The sequence below is a fragment of the Sturnira hondurensis genome, unplaced genomic scaffold, assembly GCF_014824575.4.
Source record: "Sturnira hondurensis isolate 20B ecotype Veracruz unplaced genomic scaffold, ASM1482457v3 Scaffold0000167, whole genome shotgun sequence".
Taxonomy (NCBI): domain Eukaryota; kingdom Metazoa; phylum Chordata; class Mammalia; order Chiroptera; family Phyllostomidae; genus Sturnira; species Sturnira hondurensis.
The window spans coordinates 11,365,411-11,376,869 of record NW_028072798.1 but is presented as its reverse complement, the minus strand read 5'-3'; positions in this window follow the sequence as shown (position 1 = coordinate 11,376,869).

The following is an 11,459-nucleotide window of genomic DNA, read 5'->3' as shown; positions in this document are numbered from 1 at the left end:
CCATTCTGACCAACTGGGACGGTGTCTTTTGGAGAGATCAGATTGGGAGAATTGGAGTCCTCATTTGCATGAGGATGGACCAATCAGGCACCAGGGGCCAGGGCTTCTGTCTACATAAGCCCACGCCCCTCGCGCTCAGAGTCACACCTGAGACTGAAGAGCAGGTTTCCCTGCTCAGCTGAAACAGTGAAGCTGAGCGGAGCTGCCTGACTCCGCTCAGGGGCACAACTGGAGGGGCACAACTGGAGCTGGGTAGCCCGACGGTGGTTGAGCTGCAGCCTCTGTGCCCAGGGCTACATGGCGTCTGCTATTTTCACAGCTGTGCTGCATCGGGATTGAGCTGTTTGCGCTAAACGAAGTTCCTTCTTCACCACACCCAAAACTCGGGGTTTCTTTTGGTGGTGAGAGACGCCACCAGCCATCAGGTGACACTCTACTATCTCCGAAATGGGTGCTCTCCAAAGGCTGACTAAACTGCTCAGCACTATTTCCCTGCACTCAGCCTTGAACTGTCACGCAACTTGGAAAGTGTTGGCCAGACCTGGGACATCATCCTACAAGGGGCAGAAATAACCAGCTGTGACTATTGTAATTGATGGCAGCTACCGTCTAGAAGGACGGCCACGTTGCAGGTAAACAGTGGCCTGACACATCCTGAGAAAAGCCTGTGGGTTCTCAGAGTGGGGAGGGGGGGTGTGGTGGAGCATCCTATAGGTTCTGAAAGAGGATTTCGGGTGAACGGGGCGTGAGATGCTCACATGGCAGAAATGAGGGACGTCGCCACCTGCTGGCCCAGCCCTCGGTGCAGGTGAGCGGTTGGGACTGGTGGGGGTCCTGGGAGCTCAGCCGGCCTTGTCTCCCTTCCTGGGAGCAGGGGGCAGTTTTCCCAGGGGAATCTGCTTTAAGCTGAGCCTTGAAGGGTAAGGAAATGTCAGCCAGGAGCACAGACTGGGTGGGGAGGTGTGGAGCGGAAGGCCCCGGGAGAGTGTGGCCCACAGTGGCACTTGTAGCGTGCTGAAGGGGCAGCAGGAGGACCAGGAGCAGGGGTTGTTGGGAGAGCTGGGGTTCTCTAAGGAAGCTGATGCTCATCTGGTGGTCAGTGAGGAGCCACCCAGGGTGTGCAGGCACAGACGTGGTTGGGGCTGGTTTGAGCGGGATGTTTTAGGACAATAAATAACCCTGGAACCAGAGTGGGCAGAGCTCACCTGGACACAGGGACAGTCACGACGACTTAGGATGACTACTCTACCATTAGCTTCTGATCCTCTTGTCTTCACTGACTGCACAGAAGGGTCGGTCACCTGGGGGCTGACAGGTGAGCAAAGATGCCACTGAAGCCGGCAGTGCTGCCCGGCATGTTTGTGCTCAGGGCCATGATGCTTTTGGTTCAAGACTCTGGGCTCTGCCGCCAGACAGGCTACATTCCCACGTGGTGCCGCATCCTCCAGCTGTGTGGTTTGATCAGCTGGGTTAATCTCTTGGAGTCTGTTTTATTTTTAAAGACTTGATTTGTTTTTCGAGTTGAAGGGAGGAAGAAAAAGAAACAGATCACTTGCCTCTTGTATGCACCCTGACTGGGGACCAAACTTGCAACTCAGGCCTGTGTCCTGACTGGGAATCGAGCAGGCGACCTTTTGATTTGCAGGACAGCCAGCCCCCTGAGCCACACTGGCCTGGACAGAGGTTCAGTTTCCTCAGCTATTTGATTGGAGTAACAACCTTCACCAGGGCAAGCACGGATGGAGCGTGGGTACGTGGAAAGGGGTAGTGGGGGCGGGTTCTCCCCTTATGCGTGTGTGCCCTTGTCCTGCGTCTCTTTGAGGAAGGAGGCCTCCCAGGGCAGCCTGGGCACAGGGCTACAGGGTTGGGACTGGGACGCACTTCGCGTGAGGTCCATCGAGGGAAGAAGTGACATTCATGCTGCCATCGCCTGTCCCAGGACCCCCCGGGAAGGTTTCGGAGAAGACAGTGCGGTGCCTTGGTTCTCTCCACAGTGTCATTTGTGACGGGACATGGAAACAGAAGAGCTGGGGGCTGGGCAGGTGGGTCTGGAGGTGCACAGAGCAGGTTGGATGGATGCGTGGGGTCTGCACACGGGCTCGCTGGGAGGACACGAGCCAGCACACAGACCCCCGAGCTGTTGGAGATGCCTCTGGACCCGGGGGTCCTCTTTCCTCCAACTTCAATGTGATGTGGCCCGCCCTTCACGGTGGTGAGTCCACCCTTCTTGTGATTGGTCTGGAATTCAGTAGCATCCACTAGGCTGCTTGCTAAGAGCATCCTCATTTGGCCAAAAAAAGCCCAGACTAATGGTGCTGCTGAAAAACAAACTTCGCTTAGAGGACCCGGTCCTTGACTGAGGGCTCCAGGTGCTCGGCCGGGAAGGGAATCTCGGGGAGGAGGCAGAACTGCGTACAGATGGGTGCAGCCTCTGTGGGTAGGAGGGCGGGTCCCTGGGGCGCACCTCACCTCAGGCTCTGCACCTGCGGGTCAGCCGACTTGCTAGCTCTGCTTTTCTCAGGAATAGGAAGAACCCTGGCTCTTTGCCTCAAGGGAGGTCAGACATCTTGGTAGCTGAGCGTGACCTTTAGATCAGCCCTAAATAGGCTAAAGAGTTTTATGCCCCAAGACAGCAAAGCACTCAGGAAACATTCTTGGGAGCATCCCAACCATTTATTTCCAGAACTTGTCACAGGGTTGCAGACAGGCTCTCAGGTGCCCCCTGCCCACGTCCATAGGGTCGCCAGCCCCTGGGGCCACAATGCCCTTCAGGGGTGTGGGGTGCGGGGGACGCAGCTGTCACTGTCCTGGAGGAAGATGAAAGGGAAGGCCCACCCACTGGAGGTGCCTCTCCACTGGGAACATCCCTGTCACCACACTGAAACCAGAGGGAAGCCGACAGGCTCATTTTGAATTCCAGCTGCTTCTCAGGCTTCTGAGAAACAGCCTTGACCCCGTGGCTGTTTTGAATGGATGTGTAGAGGGTGGGTGGGAGGCGGCCCTGCCCTGGAGAAATGTGAATGGGGATGAGTTCCCTTCCCTTGCTTATCCCCAGGGCCTCCTCCATGCCTCTCCCTCTGGGAGAGTCGATGCTCCCTTTGAGGGAGCGGGGGCGGGGGGGGGGGCATCTGCAGCTGGGCTGGGAGGGATGCAGGTTCTCTGGGGAGACCCCGGTCCTCCAGGGTCCTTCTCTCCTTGCTCCTCAGGAATTCAGTTCCCAGATAATTTCAGTAGACATTATGGGACAAATGACAGCCCCAAAGGCAGGCAGGTCCTAACACCGGGAACCACTACCTTGCATGGCAGGTGACATGGAAATACAGCTCCCGAGATGAGGTGATTCTGGACCATCCCTCCCAGCCCTGCCGGTCATCTCAGCTCCTTGCCAGAGGGAGGCAGACACACCTGACGGGGGAGGAAGGGGTGTGTCCCCTGGAGCAAGACCCATGGGGTGGGGAAGGGGCCAGAGGACGGGCTGGAGCCCGGGGGCTTGGGAGGCTGGAGAGGGAGGGAAATAGATTCTCCATCAGGCCCATGGGGAGAGCTCCATTTTGGCCCAGGGATGCTGGTTCCAGACCGCTGGGCCTCCAGGGCTATGAGAGAACACACGGGCACAGCTTTGTGGCCCCAAGTCCAAGGTCATTCATTACAGAAACCACACAAAATGAATACGGCAGACGAATGTCTGCTGAGAAGAAAGATCACAGTTCTTGGCTCCTGCAGTGCATGTGGCCACAGCGCGGGGTTCTGCTGATGGGCTACGTGTGAAAGCATGGCTTCCTCTTCTGGAAAGGGGCCTGGCTGTTCCTCTATGCCCTTCCTGCCTGGGTGGAATCAGTGTCCTCCAGGTATCAGCCGCCATCCTGGACCTCAGGCGAACTGGGGAGTCGACTGCACACGTAGTGGGTCAGCAGGAGAGTGTGAGCCTGGAGTGGAGCCCGGGGCGGGGGGGGGCCCAGCCTAGCCCCCCACCAGGGTTGGATGTGAAGGGTGCGGAAGTGGGGCCCTGTCTCAGCCCCAGCACCGCTGGCAGCCTCCTCTGCTCTCAGCCACGACAAACAAATCACAGTCCTTCCAGAAAGCTTCCCTGCCCACCGCCTGCAAAAGGTCCTGCCAATTAGTTCATGCTTCTGTTCCTTGCTCACAAATTCTTAGCACACTATCGGTCATAAATTGATAGGAAGGAAAGAGTCTGATGAGTTGAATTTACATTAAGAACCTTCTGCCCTGGCTGGTGTGGCTCAGTGGATTGAGCACTGGCCTGGGAACCAAAGGGTCGCCAGTTTGATTCCCAGTCAGGCCACGTGCCCGGGTTGTGGGTCAGGTCCCCAGTAGGGGGCGCACGAGAGGCAACCACACATTGATGTTTCTCTCCCTCCCTCCCATCCCCTCTCTAAAAATAAATAAAATCTAAAGAAAATCTTTATGTTGGAAGAATAAACACATTTGCCATCACGGCTGCTCCTAGGTGTTACATTTCAGGCTGTAGGACGAGATCAGTGGAGTGAGAGGTGAGGCTGCTCCCCCTGACCCTGCCGAACATGCTCCGTCTTCTGTGGCTCCCAACCTTTGGCCCGAGGGGACTTGAGCAGGACAGGTTCTTGTGCCTCGTTTGTGTTTTCGGGGTTTGTGGTGGCTCCGCCTCAGGCTCACTCGAGTTTGCTTTGCTCTAAGTGGCAGGAACCAGGGCTTTCTCTGTCTACATCCAAATGCCCCAACATCATCCCTGCACAGTGTCTTACGGGGGTGAAGGCCAGGGCCTGACTGTTCTCCCGTGGGCCGTGGCGAGACGTGCCGAGCTCACGCACCCGAGTCCCGTGTTCCTCCTAGCACCCTGGCGCTCTCCGGGGCTCTAGCGTGGTTTCCCAATGCTGCACAGCGGGTGGAGCTGGGTCATGCGGGGTGGTGTGTCTGGCCAGGGACCTGGCAGCACTTGTTCTGCCCGCCTGGGGTGGAGAAGGGGAGTGGGACCTGGAGGGCGGCTCCAGGAAATGTTTTAGAGAGGGGTATGGTTTGATCGTGTACAGCTTATCAACACGTCGGCGAACACGCTGGGAAGTTGGTGCGAACAGGCTCTGTGGCCTGCTCTGTGCCGTGCTGTCCTTAATGAGCCGAAGTCAGGGCCTGTTCCTTCTCTCGGCTTCTCGCCAACATCCCTCCAGCTCCAGCCAAAGTCCGGACGTGCAGAGGGGGATTGAGAAGGGCCACGAGGACAGAAGGTGAATCCTGCACATGGGCTGGCGTGAACGTGGAAGCAGATACTCTACTCAGATCTCGTTATCAGAAGGGCTCCAGCAGGCGTGTTGGCTGCCTTCTGGAGAGGACTGGATCCTGGCCCAGCCGAGCACCCGGGGGGGGGGGGGGGGGCATTCTCGAGTGGATGTGGTCACACGGGCTGATTGACTGGATGTGACCCTGCAGAAAGATGGTGAAGGGGGCCAGTGTTTTTAAGCGCATTTGCTTTTTGCATTTTCAATGGAGTAAAGGATTTTTTTAAAGAAAACATATACCGTTCTTGCGAGACTTTATGCCTTTGAAAGAAGGTTTAAATATATCTTTAAATATCCTGCGAGGTTTATTGTTGGAAGGGTGCTTCATGAATTGGAATCCGGAGGTGCTTCAGAAGCTGGATATTTTTACTGGAAGGAGTCGGAGTTTCAGAAGTCACTTCAAGTTGTGCATTTCAAGAGGCTGAGACACATGTTGTACAAGTTTATAACCCTCAGGACACTTGGTTCGTGTGTGGGCGTGCAACAGAGGAAAAGTGTGGCGTCTCCGCAGGCCTCGGGGCAACGAGGGGGAAAGCCTGACTCTCGGCAGGTGTCCCTCCAGCAGCCACGCCTGCCTCCTGCTCCTTGGCTTTCCTGTGCTGCTTTATTGGGATGACCCACATCGTGAAAGCCCCTTGGGAGTTTCTGGGCTTGTTCATGCTGAGCAGGTGATAAGCAGGTGTGTGGCGGTGCAGTGTGGGCCATGCAGGCGGAGCCACTGTGAGGGGACAGGGCTGTCCACACCTGCCCTAACCCTGCCTCTGCAGAGGTGGCAGCAGCACTGCTCAGAGGCCCAGGGGACTGAGGACTCACGCTGAGGCTGGATGGCTCGCTGCTGTCCTCGGAGTCAGGGACAGAAACAAGTCACACGCTGTTAGAATGTCTTCCTCCTTTTGGCCTTGGGCTGGAGGGCGTGCCGGCAGATTCTGGGGCATGGCTGGGCTGCTGTGAGACCTGAACCCTGTGGCTCTCCGCCGTTTCAGAGGACACACAGTTTACAAAGGACGCGGAATGTCCGGCTGGAGGCACACTGAACACGTGTGTTGTCTCCAGCTTCTCTCCGGATCCTGCCCTCTGTGCCCAGACTCTGGGCTCTGCTGGCTCCGTTCTACAGGACACCCAGGTGTGACAGACATACCGACATTTTGCTGGAAGAGAAGAGAGAACAAGGTTAGAGGCTGTTGAGAGTGAAATGAGTGTCACAAAAGTATCCCAGGGAATGAGAGAGGAAGTCCCACACCGGGTGGGGGCCTCTCCGCCCGCCGATGGGTTGTGAGCATCAGCTGCCCGGTGGCCCAAGGCTGCCTGCCTCTCAGAGTAGGGGGAGGGACGGCCCAGGACAAGGACCCCTTCTTCCCACTGGGCAAGGCAGGGCAGGGGCATTGATGGTCTGATTTCTAACCATAGTGACACTTTTTGCTTCTCTGTCACCTGGCTCAGACCTGCTTTGTCCTAGACTTTTTTGAGTCTTACAAGATCAAAAGTGATGTTGGCTCTCTGCCTTATGTGACCCATCCATCAGAGGCCAGTGACCAAATATAAAGTGTTGATTCCAGAGACCAGTGTTCCCGACAAACTTCGGGGGAGCAGCCATTTCCTATTATTGAAAATACCGTTCTCCATGGTGGCTCAAACACAGGACGTCCACCTGACCTTATCACGCTGTCCACCTCACTGACACTGGTGGGAAGGAGTGCCAAGACTTTCTGGACCGGCTGTACAAACCCAGTCCTGCAGCCTCATGTTTAGGGACCTGGTGGAGGCTTTACACTAAACAGACACCTTACGTGTTAATTCGAAGAAACAAAAAACCAATTTCTACTCACAGACGTTCTGAACTCCCTGTGACCCTTCTCTGCTTCCATTGCTGGGGTCCCCCAAGCCAGTCCTGCCCTGGACCGGCTCTGACAGAGCCAGTTTTGGGGGGCTGGTGCCACACAGACACCTCAGAAACGCCCACTAGGCTATCACCCGTCTCCCTGGGGGGAACTTGGCATAACTATTAGCAGGAGACATTCTGGGGAGCAGTGGGGTCCTGGCAGGTGCACGTCGGGGGAGGTTCTGTGTGCTGGGCCCACCTCACTCCACGGGCCTGCACCTGCTGGTCGGACTTGGCAGAGCTCATGCCCAGGTCCCAGGCTCCTCGGCCGCTGCCCCACGGGTCATTAGTGCCATTAGATGCGCTAATTTGAGCAGTACCGTCTAGTGAAATCTTACTACGCCTGGTGGCCGGCTTCATAGGTTATTTTATAGAACCTCAGACGATGTCTGCTAGATGGGGTGGCTCACGTGCTTCGACCTACTCAGCTACACCTGGCAGTCAGTGTGGCTCGGCCCAGACCGCGCCGCTGCTCCTGGGTTCGGCCGATCCGTCCCCAGCCCACAGGTCTGGAACTCTGCAATGCTGCCTGCTGCTTATCAGTTGGGAAATGAAGACCTGGAGAGGGAAGTTGTTCCAACTTTTCCTACTCATCTGGCATGAAAAATTTATCCTGAGCATAAACAGCACGAGCCTTGCCGAGAAAAACAAGTGATGGCATTGTGGGAATTTAAACATTTGATGGAGACTCATTTCTAGACACTGGGTTTATGACAACTGGTAAAGCTGATGAGTCATTCCACTGTGTTTGGATTTAGCATCAATGTTGGGGTCATATAGGAAGTTGCAAAATTAATAAACTTAGATAAAAAATCAAACCATAATTTTTTATAGCTTCTCGATTGAGTGGGAGCCAGGATGTTTTTACAGGGCCAAGAACCAGGGTCGGGGCCAGGCACGGAAGGTGGGCTGCGATGGGCTGGCTCCAGGGCACTCCAGGAGGCAGCCACTGGTTCTCAGAGAGACTGCGACGCAAAGCCACCGAGATGGAAGTGTCTGGTGCTTGTTTTACAGGTACAGTTTCATGATCAGGCTTGGCGTTGGCACTGGTGCACATCACCAAATCCACTTGAACCACATACTGGAGCAAAAGTCCCCTCTTCGCTCTTTGCTGGGGCCTCCAGGGACCCAAGCCCAGCCGCCCTCGCAGAACCAGTCCCGGGCCTGCCCCTGTTGGCCCCAGTCCACGGCTGACAGTGTTGTCCCCACCTTTGCTGCCCGCCTTCCCATGGGGTGGGGGATGCAGAGAGGAGGGCTGTCCCAGCGTTTTGGTAGATGAGAGAGAGAGAGAGAAGAATCAAGTAAAATCAGAAATGGAAGGGGAGATACTACAATTCACGCCACAGAAAGTAAAAACGGAAGCTCATAAGGGACCATTATGAACAATTACGCCCGACTGAGCGGGATAACCCAAAGGTGGGGTAATTGATCGAACCATACAACCTTCTCAGCCTGAATGAAGAAGATGCAGATTCCTGGACGGATGGATAACAAATAAGAAGATTGAATTCATCTAAACCTTCCGACGGCAAAAGCCCTGGACCATGCGACATCACAGGCGAATTGGAGCGTTAGCTCCAATTCGTTTGCTGAGGAACTGCACCCCTACTTCGTAAACGCCCCCAGAGTGGAAGAGAAAACACTTGCAACACTGACACCAGCATCGCCCCCACAGCCAACCAGGCGGAGGCGCCACAAATGAGAACAACTTCAAACTGAGGCCCCTCCACAAAGCATCAGCAGACCGAGTTCTTGAGCATGGTGAAAGGGTCACACACCCTGACCAAGGGGCGTTTCACCCCGGGCCCAAGCATGGCTCAGCACGTGAGAATCCTACACCCATCAGCAGGATGAAGGACAAAGATCACACGAGTGTCGCATTATGTAGGAAAAGCAGGTGATAAAATGCAGTGGGTTTCCAAGTCAAGCCCCCCCATAACTTACGTATAGAAAGACTTGACCTCAACACATGGAGGTACGTGTGAGAAGCCTACGGCAACCATTTTCACGCTCTTCCCGCCTGTTTAACACAACACTTTGAAGTCACAGCCAGGGCGAGTTGTCAGGAGAAGATCACCTGAATCAGAAAGGAAGAAGTAAAATTGCCTCTGCAGATGGTATGATCTTATATGTAGAAAGCCCTAAAAACTCCACACACACACACACACACACACACACACCTGTTAGAACCCATCAGTTAAGCATAATTTCAGGATACAAAATCAACATATAAAGATCAGTTGTGTTTGGATACACTAAAGAAATTACTTGAAAAGGAAATTATGAATAAAGCCCCATTTATAATATGGAGGTGAGCTAAAGTGGATTTACAGTTGGGAGTATGTGAAACAGAGTTTATTCGTGTATTATTTATTAACTGCATTTTCTGTATGAACAACTGTAAACCTACTTTTGCTCAACCCTATAGAATAAAAAGATAAAAAAAAAATAGCCCTCACTAGTGTGGCTCAGTGGATTGAGTTCCAGCCTGTGAACCAAAGGGTTGCCGGTTTGATTCCCAGTCATGGCACTTGCCTAGATTGTGGACCAGGTCCCCAGTAGAGGGTGCAAGAGAGGCAACCACACATTGATGTTTCTCTCCCTTTCTTTCTCCCTCCCTCCCCCTCTCTCTTAAAATAAATAAAATCTTTAATAAAATTGTTAAATAAAAATTGACCAGATTTTAAGATTTCTAGAATTAGCCATAGATACATGCTAGATATTAGGAGAAATAAGAAATGTAAGCAGTGAAATTCCAGTTAAACTACCATTTTTGTAGGCTTGGTTTTAGTCCTGGACACCCTGAAATCTTTTTTTTTGACCAAGTTTTCCTTAATCTTTAGATCACTATCTTTACTTTTAAATGGATAATTTCAGTTAAGGACATGCGCATTACTACTAGCTGGTTAATACTGTGCTAGGTGCTTCATCATATAAATTAGTAAACTTTTAAAAGCTAAATTAATTAAGAACCTCTCATATAGGTTTTCTCACTGCTTTTCTGATTAACTGCACAAAAACTTTTGATCAGAGAAATTTTGTATTTTATTTTCCAATAGCTTCAAAATCTAAAGACTAAAAGGCATACGATAAGAAACACATTCGGGTCAACCGTGTACATGCTCCCTTCACCCATCAGTTCAGAGCTGCTGCCTCCCGCACTTCTAACTGGGAGTGGTGTTTACACAGCCCATACTGACCTGTGCCCCTTCAGAAACTCCGCTCCCCAGAGGGATCCTTTTCTTACTTTTTTTTTGTAAATCTTGGCTCAAGTAAGTTGGGATGGCTGGTCTTATGTCTCCACTTGACTGGGCTGCGGGGAGCGCAGGAACTGGGTGAAACGCTCCCCCGGGCGTGTCTGTGCAGGTGTTTTGAGTGGGATGAACATTCGTGTCTGTAGACCGGTGAGTGCAGTGGACGACCGTCCTAATGAGGGTGGGCCTGACCAGTCAGTTGAAGGTCTGGACAGACTGAAAACACTGACCCTCCCCTGAGTATCAGACAGGCTCCCTGCCTGACTGTCTGAACTGGGACATGCATGGGCTTTCCTCCGCCTTCCACGCTCCATATGGAACGTGGGCTCTTTGGGGACGTGGAGCTGCAGGGCTTTAGCTTGGCCCTCAAGCGTCAGGTGCGCTGCGTCTCCGGCTTGCTGGCTGGGCCTGGTCAGCCTCCGTCACGCTGGAAGCCGGTTCCCCGTGACAGAGCTGCCCCTGTGTGAACGGTGCAGGGGCGCCTCCCTTGGGAGAGCCCTAATGCAGAAGGCTTGCGCAGTACTTTCAAAAGCAATCCACGGTTAGGGAAGACGAAGGCCCTGCGCCCATCTTGTGAGGTCGTACAGCCTCGGATGTCTTGCAAAACGTGACGTTATTCGTGACCTGCAATGGCATTGGAAGGAAAAGGCATTTCCACGCTCCCGGGTGGTTGCCCTTATAGGCCTGCTCCATGTCGGGACGTGCCAGCAGGCTCGGGCACGGTTCGCCCTGCAAGGCCGCTGCCGTCTGCCCCGAGCACTGAGTTCCGCAGGAACGCGGCACACGTGTGCCCATAGAGAGGGACCCGCAGGTGGCGGGTGGGCGCGCCTCCCCGTCAGGTGTCCGCGCTCCGATTCCTGCCTAAGGACGACGGTGCTGCGTCACGTCGGGCACGTGGGTCTGCCTGTGAGGCCACGCCCCCCGTGCCCTCTCCCAGCACGCACGCCGTTCTCACCCCCGCCCCGCCCGCCAACTTCCAAAGGACCGGGCAGAGCAAAGTCCTCCTGCGTGCGGTCCAGTCCGGGGAGCGCCGCGCCGCAGGCGCTGAGCCGCCTG